Raw genomic sequence first — 11,824 nt, forward strand, 5'->3', positions numbered from 1 at the left:
CTGCCCCATTGTGAGGTGCGGGGAGGAGGGGGCGGAGTTCCAACTGCGCATGCGCGGTCGGAAAAGACGTTCTCGACATAGCAAAAAACGTTGCAAGCAACGTTTTTTGCTGCTGACGGTCACGACGGTTGCGACGTGTGTCAATGCGTCGCTAATGTTAGTCTACGGCGAAAAAACGCATCCTGCAAGCACTTTTGCAGGATGCGTTTTTTGACCAAAACGACGCATAGCGACGGAGGACAAAAAACGCCAGTGTGAAAGTACCCTTACACCCCAGGTAACCGGTTGTTACAGTGGCATTGCTTTCCTCACGGGGAGAGTGATGTCACGCTTGGAAGCAGGGAAGGATCCAATTAACAGGTAATCAGCACATACAACACCATTCTGACTTCAGGCCAGAAGGGTGATCTCTACACCCGACTTCAGGGGAGCTGCTCTCTCTGGTCGGTTGGAGGAGTTAGTTGCTAGGCAGTTGCTAGGCACTTAGGATGATTTAGACAGTTGGTGCCAGACAGAGACTGGAGCAGTCTGAGGCAGAAGGACGGGTGAGGGGCCGTACAGCCTGAGGTGCTGTAGCTCCTAGATAGTGAGATACAGAAGGAAGAACAGCCTTTAGCTAACGTGCTGGAGAGTGAAGCACAGGAGAGTGACAACAAGGCAGAATAGCTGAGACTGGGCTACTTCCCTGACAGAGCGCAGATACCGGTAACCGGAAGACCGAGATTGTGTCCTACTCTGGGAGGCACAGCAGAAACCAGTAAGACAGCTAGACTACATGTAACTTGTCCACCCTAATATCCAGGAGACACAGTGACACATAGAGCCCGGGTCATGATAGAGACCCTGTAAAAAGGCTTGAGTCACCTGTCATACGGGTTTGGGTCCCAAGGGGGGACAGAGAGAACTGAGAGGACCTTGCCAGAAGCCTTAGGCAGTAAGGGACTACAATACCACCGTCCTAAAAGGAAGGCTTTTAACTCCACCTGGTTAAAGGGGATTCTGAACTCGCTTCCAAGCCGGCCGGACCCTGCCTGCACCTGTGATCTGGTGCCCTGGACTGTGGTTGCCTGCTACCATCAATAAACCAGGTAAAAAGACTGCACAACCTCGTCCTTCGTTCTTTACTGCACCACTCACCATCCTCCATCTATTCACCGGGAGCCCTGGGGACCTGCTTAACCTGTGGGAAGTTATACCATCTGGCTGCCATAACATCACCCCAGAGGACCATTTTAAGTAGCGTTGGTCATCCCTGACCGAATACCACAGGTGGCGGTATGAACTTACTTTATTTCAAAAACCCCTTTAAAGACCTTTCCTTTAACATGGGCGCCCAGGGCCATGGACCAGGTTGCCGCTGCCATGACACGTCCCTTTAAGTACCAGACCCGGTACCGAGTACCCCACGGCCCTGGCGGGCGTTCCATAAAAACTGCAGGATACAATATTGTTACGCTCCAGGAAGACATCCAGGCCTCTCTTGAACCCCTCAACTGAGTTTGCCATCACCACCTCCTCAGGCAAAGAATTCCAGATTCTCACTGCCCTAACAGTAAGGGTCTGTGCACACGTTGGGGATTTTGCTGTGGATCCGCAGCGGATTTGGCCCTGCGGATTCGGAGCAGTTTTCCATGCGTTGTACAGTACCATGTAAACCTATGGAAAACCAAATCCACAGTGCCCATGCTGCGGAATATATCGCGCGGAAACGCTGTGGATTATTTTCCGCAGCATGTCAATTCTTTGTGCGGATTCCGCAACTTTTTACACCTGTTCAATAATTGGAATCCGCAGGTGTAAAAACGCAGGTGAATTCCGCACAAAAACCGCTGTAAATCTGCAATAAATCTGCAGGTAATTTTTAAGATTCTGGTCAGAAAAATCCGCACACAAATCCGCAACATGTGCATATAGCCTTTAGAATCCTCTTCTATGTTGGTGGAAAAACCTCTCCTCCAGACGCAGAGAATGCCCATTGTGACCGTCACATTTCTTGGTATAAACAGATCCTCGGAGAGATATTTGTATTGTCCCCTTATATACTTATACATGGTTATTAGATTGCCCCTCAGTCTTCTTTATTCTAGACTAAATAATCCTAATTTTGCTAATATCTCTGGGTATTGTAGTTCCCCCATCCCCTTTATTAGTTTTGTTGCCCTTCTTTGTACTCGCTCTAATAATTCCATTATATCCTTCCTGAGCACCGGTGCCCAAAACTGTACACAGTACTCCATGTGCGGTCTAACCAAGGATTTGAAAAACGCAAGTCACTTCATTTTTTCAATAGGTGCAGAAAATTTGCAACATCAAAAACTCTCTCAATACTGAAAGCTCATCATGGGAACGTAGCCTCCTGCTATGAGCTTTCGCTGAGTTTCTTATGTAGATTTTCTGCATTTATTAAGTAAATTAGGTTACTAGCATTTTTTCATTGTGATTTTTTCATTGTGATTTTGAGTGCGTTTTTTTTACATGAGCTTTTTATGGCTGAATTGTTTTTGTCTCTTTACGCTGAGTAAAGAAAAAGCACAGTGGACGCAAGATTTCTATAAATCCCACTTTTGCTGGAACTGTAAGGCTCTGTGCCCACGTTCCGGATTTTAGCGTTTTTTTAGCGTGTTTGTGCCAGTTTTCCACTGCAAAAACGCTTAAAAAACGCTTAAATTAAGCATCCCATTATTTTAATGCATTCTGCAATTTTTGTGCCCGTGCTGCCTTTTTTTTCCGGAAAAAAAACGCAGCATGTTCATTAATTTTGTGGAAAATCTGCGGATTTGCCACTATATTATTGTATTGGGGCGCTCCGGAAGAAAACGTGAGAAAAAAGCGAGTGGATTTCCTGGAAAAGGTGTTGGGTTTTGATCAGGAAAATTCTGCGAACAATCCTGAACATGGCAAAATACACAGTTCCAAAAAGTCATCGTGTGCACATAGCCTGAGGGTATGTGCACACGCTGCGGATTACTCTGCAGATTTTTCTGGACTGATTTTGATAAATCCGCAGGTAAACCGCATTGCGGATTTCCTGCGGAATTACAGCGGATTTACCATGATATTTGTGCGGATTCCACCTGTGGTTTTACACCTTCAGATTGCTATTATGGAGCAGGTGTAAACCGCTGCGGAATCCGCACAAAGAATTGACATGCTGCGGAATAAACAACGCTATGTTTCCTCGTGTTTTTTTCCGCATGTGCACTGTGGATTTTGTTTTCCATAGGTTTACATGGTACTGTACAACGCATGGAAAACTGCTCCGAATCTGCAGCAAAATCCGCAACGTGTGCACATACCCTTAGGGTATGTGTCCATGTGCCGTTTTACATCCGGAATAGCAGCGGATTGAACGCTGTGTGGTCCAGCGTCCAGATGTTACAGCATAGTGGAGGGGATCTTATGAAATCCCGTCTCCACTACGCGTGGTAGCATGCACCCGGTGGCCCTGCGATTACGGACATGCGGCGCGTCTTTTTAGATCGCAGCATGTCTGTTTACCTTGAGGCGCCGCTGCAAGGTAAATCACAGGGCCCTATGTGTGGGGTGCGATGATGCCGGATGTGTGCAATGAACACATCTGGCATCATCGCGTCTCCAGAAGGGGGCGGAGCTTTGGGCGGAGCGAGTTTTCAGCTCCGTCCAAACCGCCGGCCATCCTGAAAGTGGACACATACCCTTAGGCGACGATTCCTCAAAGCTTTTATGCCATAACACTGTGGAAAAGCCTGTTAGCATCAGCTCTGACAAACTGGTGAAGTTGTGGAGGAGTCAGGACAAGGGGTGCCTACACACGCTCGTCAAGTTCCCTACATTTCTGGCGTGGCGCACAAAGGTGCATGCCAAAGAGGAGTTGCACCAAATTCATAGAAAAAAAAAGCAAGTAGCCTAAATTAACTAATTACTGATGAGCGAGTACACTCGTTGCTCGGGTTTTCCTCAGCACTCTCGGGTGGTCTCCGAGTATTTGTTAGGCTACTTTCACACTAGCGTTTTTTTGCAATCCGTCGCAATGCGTCGTTTGGCCGAAAAAACGCATCCTGCAAAAGTGCTTGCAGGATGCGTTTTTTCCCCATAGACTAACATTAAGCGACGTATTGCGATGGATTGACACACGTCGCAACCGTCGTGCGACGGTTGCGCCGTGTTGTGGCGGACCGTCGGCACAAAGAAACGCTACATGTAACGTTTTTTGCCGCCGACGGTCCGCTTTTTCCGACCGTGCATGCGCGGCCGGAACTCCACCCCCACCTCCCCGCACTTCCCCGCACCTCACAATGGGGCAGCGGATGCGCTGGAAAAATGCATCCGCTGCCCCCGTTGTGCGGCGCAGAGAACGCTAGCGTCGGTAACCTCAGCCCGACGCACTGCGACGGGCCGAGCCCGACGCTAGTGTGAAAGTAGCCTTAGTGTTCGGAGATTTAGTTTTCATCGCCTCAGCTGCATGATTTACAGCTACTAGCCAGGCTGAGTACATGTGGAGATTCCCTAGCAACCAGGCGACCCCCACATGTACTCAGCCTGGTTAATAGCTGTAAATCATGCAGCTGAGGAGATGAAAACTAAATCTCCGAACACCAAAAAATACTGGGAGACCACCCGAGCGTGCTCAGGAAAACCCGAGCAATGAGTATAGTAGCTCATCACTACTAATTAGTACAGAATTGCTGCAAAATTCGGCATAATCCAAAATACACCAAATACTCACTCTGGGAATTTAGCCCAAGACATAAAGCTGGTGTTTATGAATAATATTTGTGGCGTAGCGAACGTTCGTCATGAATTTGATAAGCGGCGGTCACCAAGCTGCCGAAATGGGACGTGAAGACACCAGAACTCACAAAGTTTACATGCAGTTGCACCAAAATTTTGCTATTTTTTTTAAAGCTTTTATGCCAGACATCTGCTGTGAAAATTTGATTAATCTGGCCCTTTGTGTGCATGTGAATACTGCGACAATTTAGTCACCATAGAGCTGTAGGGAGTAGTGATGAGTGAACGTGCTGGGATAAGGTGTTATCTGAGCATGCTCGGGTGCTAACAGAGTGTCTTCGGCGTGCTGGAATAATATGTTCGAGTCCCCGCGGCTCCATGTCTCGCTGCTGTTCAACAGCCACAACACATGCAGGAATTGTCTGTTTGTTAGGCCGGGGACACACACAACGTATAAAAAAACGGTCCGTTTTTCACGGACGAGAATCGCACAAATGTTTCCAAAACAGTAATCCGTGTGCAGTGCGAGGATGCGATTTCCTCGCATCAAATGATCCATTTGACATCCGTGTGACATCCGTATGGCATCCGTATGCCGAGATTTTCTCGCAGGCTTGCAAAACCGACATCTAATGGATGTTATGTGCTCAAATGTTCATTAAAACATATCTACAGTATGTATATATATATATATGTCATTGAGACACACATATATGTAGCGCCCCCACTGCCGCAGGGCCGAGGGGTACCCGGTACCGGGCCTCTGAGTCTCTGCTCTGGGGTTGTCATGGTGGCTAGACCCGTTCCGTGACCCTGCTGAGGGGCGCCCAATGAAAGGTTTGGATGGTGGTGGTAGTGCGGTGCAGTGCTGGTCACAGTAAATAACGAGGACACCAGGTTGCAGTCTCTTTACCTCTTTACTGAAGGCTTCAGGATCCTCAGTCCAGAATACGGTTAACCAGGCTGCGCAAGTCCGGCCGGTCCGATGGCACCTCCAGAGTTTCCTTTGCAGGTGGAAATCTGTGCCTACCTTCTAGCGCTTGTGTGTTGCGGTCCTCCCCTGCTGTGCTTACGGGATAGTCCCCACAACTGTTGTGTCTGTTTCTCGTGTTCCCTCACAACTCGATTCTGATGTTCTTCTTCGTCCCCCAGATGATATGGCTAGGACGCACCCGTATGACGGGTAGGCTCGGAGCTCTTCCTGGACCCTAGTGTCGCCCTTCTCCTGTTGTTGCCCCCTATGTCTTCGTAGGTGATTTGTGTGAGACAGCCCGCCTATAGCTGACTGTCCTGCCGTAGGTTTGAAGTATTGCTTGGAGCCTAGTACTTCCTCGGTGTTCCGGCCACCGGTTACGCGCCTCAGTAGGATGTTGCCTCTTCTTACAGCACGACTCCTACTGGTATTTCTCCTTGTTGCGTTGATCTCGTTTCTCACTCAGCACAATATACCTCGCTTCTCATCCTTTCTTAGGGCACCGCCGCTATCTAGTGCAGGCGCGGTCCCGTAACGTTCTCTCTGTTCGCTAGGCCTCTGTCAGGATCCCACCCCTCACAGGGACCCCCCTGAGTCTCTCCCCGCAACACCCTCTGCCACAGGGTGCTGCCTGTTCGATTCCCAGTCAGCTTCAGCTTCTAACTTCCTATCCAACCCCCAGTTTTACCAGACTGTGAGGAGTGGCCTAATACATAGCGCCCTTAGCTCCCCCTGGAGGCCAGACTGTGAAGTGTATTGGTGTCTGTGATACCTGGTCAGGTGAATTCCTTCAGTGCCATCAGACGTACCATAGCCCCCCTTAGCGGCGGAGCATCAGTACTGCAACGACCAGGACTCTGGGGCGCTGCACTCCCCCCCAGTTAAATCCAGTACTCCTGGACTGGGAAGAAAACAACAATACATGTCAGCAAAAAGACATACAATTTTGAAAATGCAATAACAATAAGCAAATTTGAACAGAGCTTCCCTTTATGGGAGGTGAGGACACTTGAACGTTACTAACTTGGTTAAATACTTTAAATAGCATATTATAAATAACTTTTCTTACCCAACCGGGTATTCTACTGAATGCAAATTTCTGAACAATAATTTAACATTGCCTTTAAGGACGTACACGCTGAATCCACTAAAAACCTCCTTATAAAACACTATAAGGCTAATCAACTTTTCTTCATTTTCCATCTTTACATCTGCAGGACCGCCTGTCTATCTGCCCCAGGCCTACTGCCTCTCGTTCTGTTGCAGGACCGCCCCTTTCCACCCGGGCCTACTGCCTTTCTGCTACTATACACAGTATAGAACGTATCATCCATCTCTCAGTTCAGGATCACCGAGCCATCTCTGTATGGCTCCTAGGAGGACTCACCGACTAACCCCGTACGGGTTCACTTCCTCCTCATTCTCTAACACATTATTAAACATTCCTTACAATTAACTAGCTAACTACATATAACTGCTACATGTCAGCATTATTGCTTCTTCTGTCAAAGTATCATCATTCTCTAAGTGCTATCGATGAACGTCCCCTTTAAGAAGGGGCCAAGTCTCTAAGAGGTAGTGCAACTTCTCAAGCTGCGAATTCGTATGCAGTAAGGACTCCGGTGCTGTTTCCAGGAACAGTCTCTTCGCAAAGAGTCCTTTCTTTTGTAAAACCAGTAGAGGGCACCTTTAAGAAGGTGCAAACTATTTACATTAAGTTTGTAATCATGCAGTGTTCATGATCCAGCAGTTCTTTCAACAATAATAAAACAGGAACAAAAACAAAAAGCAGAAGAAGGGATCCCGGGTAAACAAAGGGATCCCTTTAAGAGTTACCCTGATCGGGTTGTAGCAGCAAAAGGACAAACAGTTAAATGAACTATATACATATCCATGGCATCGAGGTTTACTCTCGCTCTGGCGGCCGTAGCTCCGCATAGACCTCGCTCGGCAAGGTGATCGGCGAGATCGGGGCCTTTAAGAAGTGCTCCATACCCGTGGTCCAATCCCAGGGTGTAAGGCGCTGGAGTCTATAGGTCCCAGAGAGAGGGGGCAACGCGACGGGGCCTATCAGCAGGTCCTCTGCTGGCGGGGCAGGGTCGTTCTTCATACCTGCTTCAGATGCGGTCCCTCCGGTGCCGATCTGCTCTGTCTCCGCTGGGATCTGGAGCGCTGGTTGCAGGGCCTTGCGCTGCGGCGTTGTCATCTCCATTTGCAGCATCTCGCTTTCCGGCAGGGCCTTGCTTCCTGGCTCCGGAGCGCTGGAACTTCTTTCCTGCTCCAGACCAGACGAGGCTGCCGACAGACGTCTGGTGAGGCTCCCGATGAAGGTCTTCTCCCACCCGGCCTCAGTGGTCAGCTGATTCCGCCGGAGTTGGTCGCCGAGCTCATCCACTCCGGCCTGCAGGAAACCAATATCAGCGGTGGAGGCCTGGTTGCGGTGCCCCTCCAGGTAGCTGGGGGAGTCCTCTGCTCCTACCCCACGCTCCGGCTCCGGGTGGCTCGCTATGGCGTCCTCCATGTCGCTGACTTCTTCTTCCTGGTCCTTTTCCCGCTCTCTCCTTCGTGGGCGGTTTCGCTTTCTTTGTCTCTGCCCACCATTGAGGATCAGGAGGCGGATCTCGGCTGCTGACGGACACGTCCTCAAAGGGCCAAAATATTTAGACTGGGCGGCCATTGTCTTTCACGCTCTTCAGCTTGTCTACACCCACTCGCGAGGTGTGCCCTCTTCTTCTCCTGCGCTCTCCTCAGCGCTGTAATGGCGGCGGTTTTGGTGGGAACTTCTGGCGGCAAGTGGCAATACACAGTCTTTGCAATAAGTCACAGTCCAAGCACAATAAATCACAGTTCCAAGGCACACATGACCTGATTCTTCAGGCTTAAGTAGATCCTGTTCGTGACGCCAAGTTGTAGCGCCCCCACTGCCGCAGGGCCGAGGGGTACCCGGTACCGGGCCTCTGAGTCTCTGCTCTGGGGTTGTCACGGTGGCTAGACCCGTTCCGTGACCCTGCTGAGGGGCGCCCAATGAAAGGTGTGGATGGTGGTGGTAGTGCGGTGCAGTGCTGGTCACAGTAAATAACGAGGACACCAGGTTGCAGTCTCTTTACTGAAGGCTTCAGGATCCTCAGTCCGGAATACGGTTAACCAGGCTGCGCAAGTCCGGCCGGTCCGATGGCACCTCCAGAGTTTCCTTTGCAGGTGGAAATCTTTGTCTACCTTCTAGCGCTTGTGTGTTGCGGTCCTCCCCTGCTGTGCTTACGGGATAGTCCCCACAACTGTTGTGTCTGTTTCTCGTGTTCCCTCACAACTCGATTCTGATGTTCTTCTTCGTCCCCCAGATGATATGGCTAGGACGCACCCATATGACGGGTAGGCTCGGAGCTCTTCCTGGACCCTAGTGTCGCCCTTCTCCTGTTGTTGCCCCCTATGTCTTCGTAGGTGATTTGTGTGAGACAGCCCGCCTATAGCTGACTGTCCTGCCGTAGGTTTGAAGTATTGCTTGGAGCCTAGTACTTCCTCGGCGTTCCGGCCACCGGTTACGCGCCTCAGTAGGATGTTGCCTCGTCTTACAGCACGACTCCTACTGGTATTTCTCCTTGTTGCGTTGATCTCGTTTCTCACTCAGCACAATATACCTCGCTTCTTGTCCTTTCTTAGGGCACCGCCGCTATCTAGTGCAGGCGCGGTCCCGTAACGTTCTCTCTGTTCGCTAGGCCTCTGTCAGGATCCCACCCCTCACAGGGACCCCCCTGAGTCTCTCCCCGCAACACCCTCTGCCACAGGGTGCTGCCTGTTCGATTCCCAGTCAGCTTCAGCTTCTAACTTCCTATCCAACCCCCAGTTTTACCAGACTGTGAGGAGTGGCCTAATACATAGCGCCCTTAGCTCCCCCTGGAGGCCAGACTGTGAAGTGTATTGGTGTCTGTGATACCTGGTCAGGTGAATTCCTACAGTGCCATCAGACGTACCATAGCCCCCCTTAGCGGCGGAGCATCAGTACTGCAACGATCAGGACTCTGGGGCGCTGCATATATATATATATTCTGTATTTATATTCAGTTCAGCGCGATATATGTGAAAAGCCGGTAATTCAATTGCCGGCTTCTCATTTCTCCTTCACAAACCCGACAGGATATGAGACATGGTTTACATACAGTAAACCATCTCATATCCCTTTTGTTTTTGCATATTCCACACTACTAATGTTAGTAGTGTGTATGTGCAAAATTTGGGCGCTGTAGCTGCTAAAATAAAGGGTTAAATGGCGGAAAAAATTGGCGTGGGCTCCCGCGCAATTTTCTCCACCAGAGTGGTAAACCCAGTGCCTGAGGGCAGATATTAATAGCCTAGAGAGGGTCCATGGTTATTGGCCCCCCCCCTGGCTACAAACATCTGCCCCCAGCCACCCCAGAAAAGGCACATCTGGAAGATGCGCCTATTCTGGCACTTGGCCACTCTCTTCCCACTCCTGTGTAGCGGTGGGATATGGGGTAATGAAGGGTTAATGTCACCTTGCTATTGTAAGGTGACATTAAGCCAGATTAATAATGGACAGGCGTCAATTATGACACCTGTCCATTATTAATCCAATTGTATGAAATGGTTAATAAAACACACACACATTATTAAAAATTATTTTAATGAAATAAACACACAGGTTGTTTTAATATTTTATTGCTCTCTCAATCCACCTGAAGACCGTCGCTTGGCAAAATAATAAACCCACAATATACATACCCTCTGATGAACTGTCAGGTCCCACGAAGTAAGTCCATCTGAAGGGGTTAAATCAATTTACAGGCAGGAGCTGCGCTATAGCACTTGATCGTACCTGTAAACCCCGGGTGCTGAAAGGAAAGCTGGGTGATCTGTACTTACATTGAGTCGCGGTGAGGCGCCCTCTGCAGGATGAACTCACATGAACTTGAGCGTGGGAACTTTTCCAAGGCTGCAGTTCATGAGAACATCCACCAGAGGGCGCCTCACCGCGACTCAATGTAAGTACAGATCACCCAGCTTTCCTTTCAGCACCCGGGGTTTACAGGTACGAGCGAGTACTTTAGCGCAGCTCCTGCCTGTAAATTGATTTAACCCCTTCAGATGGATTTACTTCGTGGGACCTGACAGTTCATCAGAGGGTATGTATATTGTGGGTTTATTATTTTGCCAAGCGACGGTCTTCAGGTGGATTGAGAGAGCAATAAAATATTAAAACAACCTGTGTGTTTATTTCATTAAAATAATTTTTAATAATGTGTGTGTGTTTTATTAACCATTTCATACAATTGGATTAATAATGGATAGGTGTCATAATTGACGCCTCTCCATTATTAATCTGGCTTAATGTCACCTTACAATAGCAAGGTGACATTAACCCTTCATTACCCCATATCCCACCGCTACACGGGAGTGGGAAGAGAGTGGCCAAGTGCCAGAATAGGCGCATCTTCCAGATGTGCCTTTTCTGGGGTGGCTGGGGGCAGATGTTTGTAGCTGGGGGGGGCCAATAACCATGGACCCTCTCTAGGCTATTAATATCTGCCCTCAGTCACTGGCTTTACCACTCTGGCGGAGAAAATTGCGCGGGAGCCCACGCCAATTTTTTCCGCCATTTAACCCTTTATTTGACACGCTACAGCGCCCACATTTTGCACATACACACTACTAACATTAGTAGTGTGGAATATGCAAAAAAAAAAGGGGATATGAGATGGTTTACTGTATGTAAACCATGTCTCATATCCTGTCGGGTTTGGGAAGGAGAAATGAAAAGCCGGCAATTGAATTGCCGGCTTTTCTCTAACACCGCTGCGTATTTCTCGCAATGCACACGCATGGTCCGTGTGTAATCCGATTTTTTCTCGCACCCATAGACTTGCATTGGCGAGTCTCGGCCGAGATACGCTGACAATCGCAGCATGCTGCGATTTCACTCGGATCCTGAATACGGCGGAGAAAATATCGGATGATGGGAGCTGCACCATAGATTAACATTGAGCCGAGTGCTATGCGATTTTTTATCGCATAGCACTCGTCCGTATTACGGTCTAGTGTGACCCCGGCCTTAGGCTACCCCTAGATGTGTTGCACTGTTGATCAGCCGCGGGGACTCAAGCATAATATTCGAGAACGCAGAAGACA

The sequence above is a fragment of the Ranitomeya variabilis genome, chromosome 2, assembly GCF_051348905.1.
Source record: "Ranitomeya variabilis isolate aRanVar5 chromosome 2, aRanVar5.hap1, whole genome shotgun sequence".
Taxonomy (NCBI): domain Eukaryota; kingdom Metazoa; phylum Chordata; class Amphibia; order Anura; family Dendrobatidae; genus Ranitomeya; species Ranitomeya variabilis.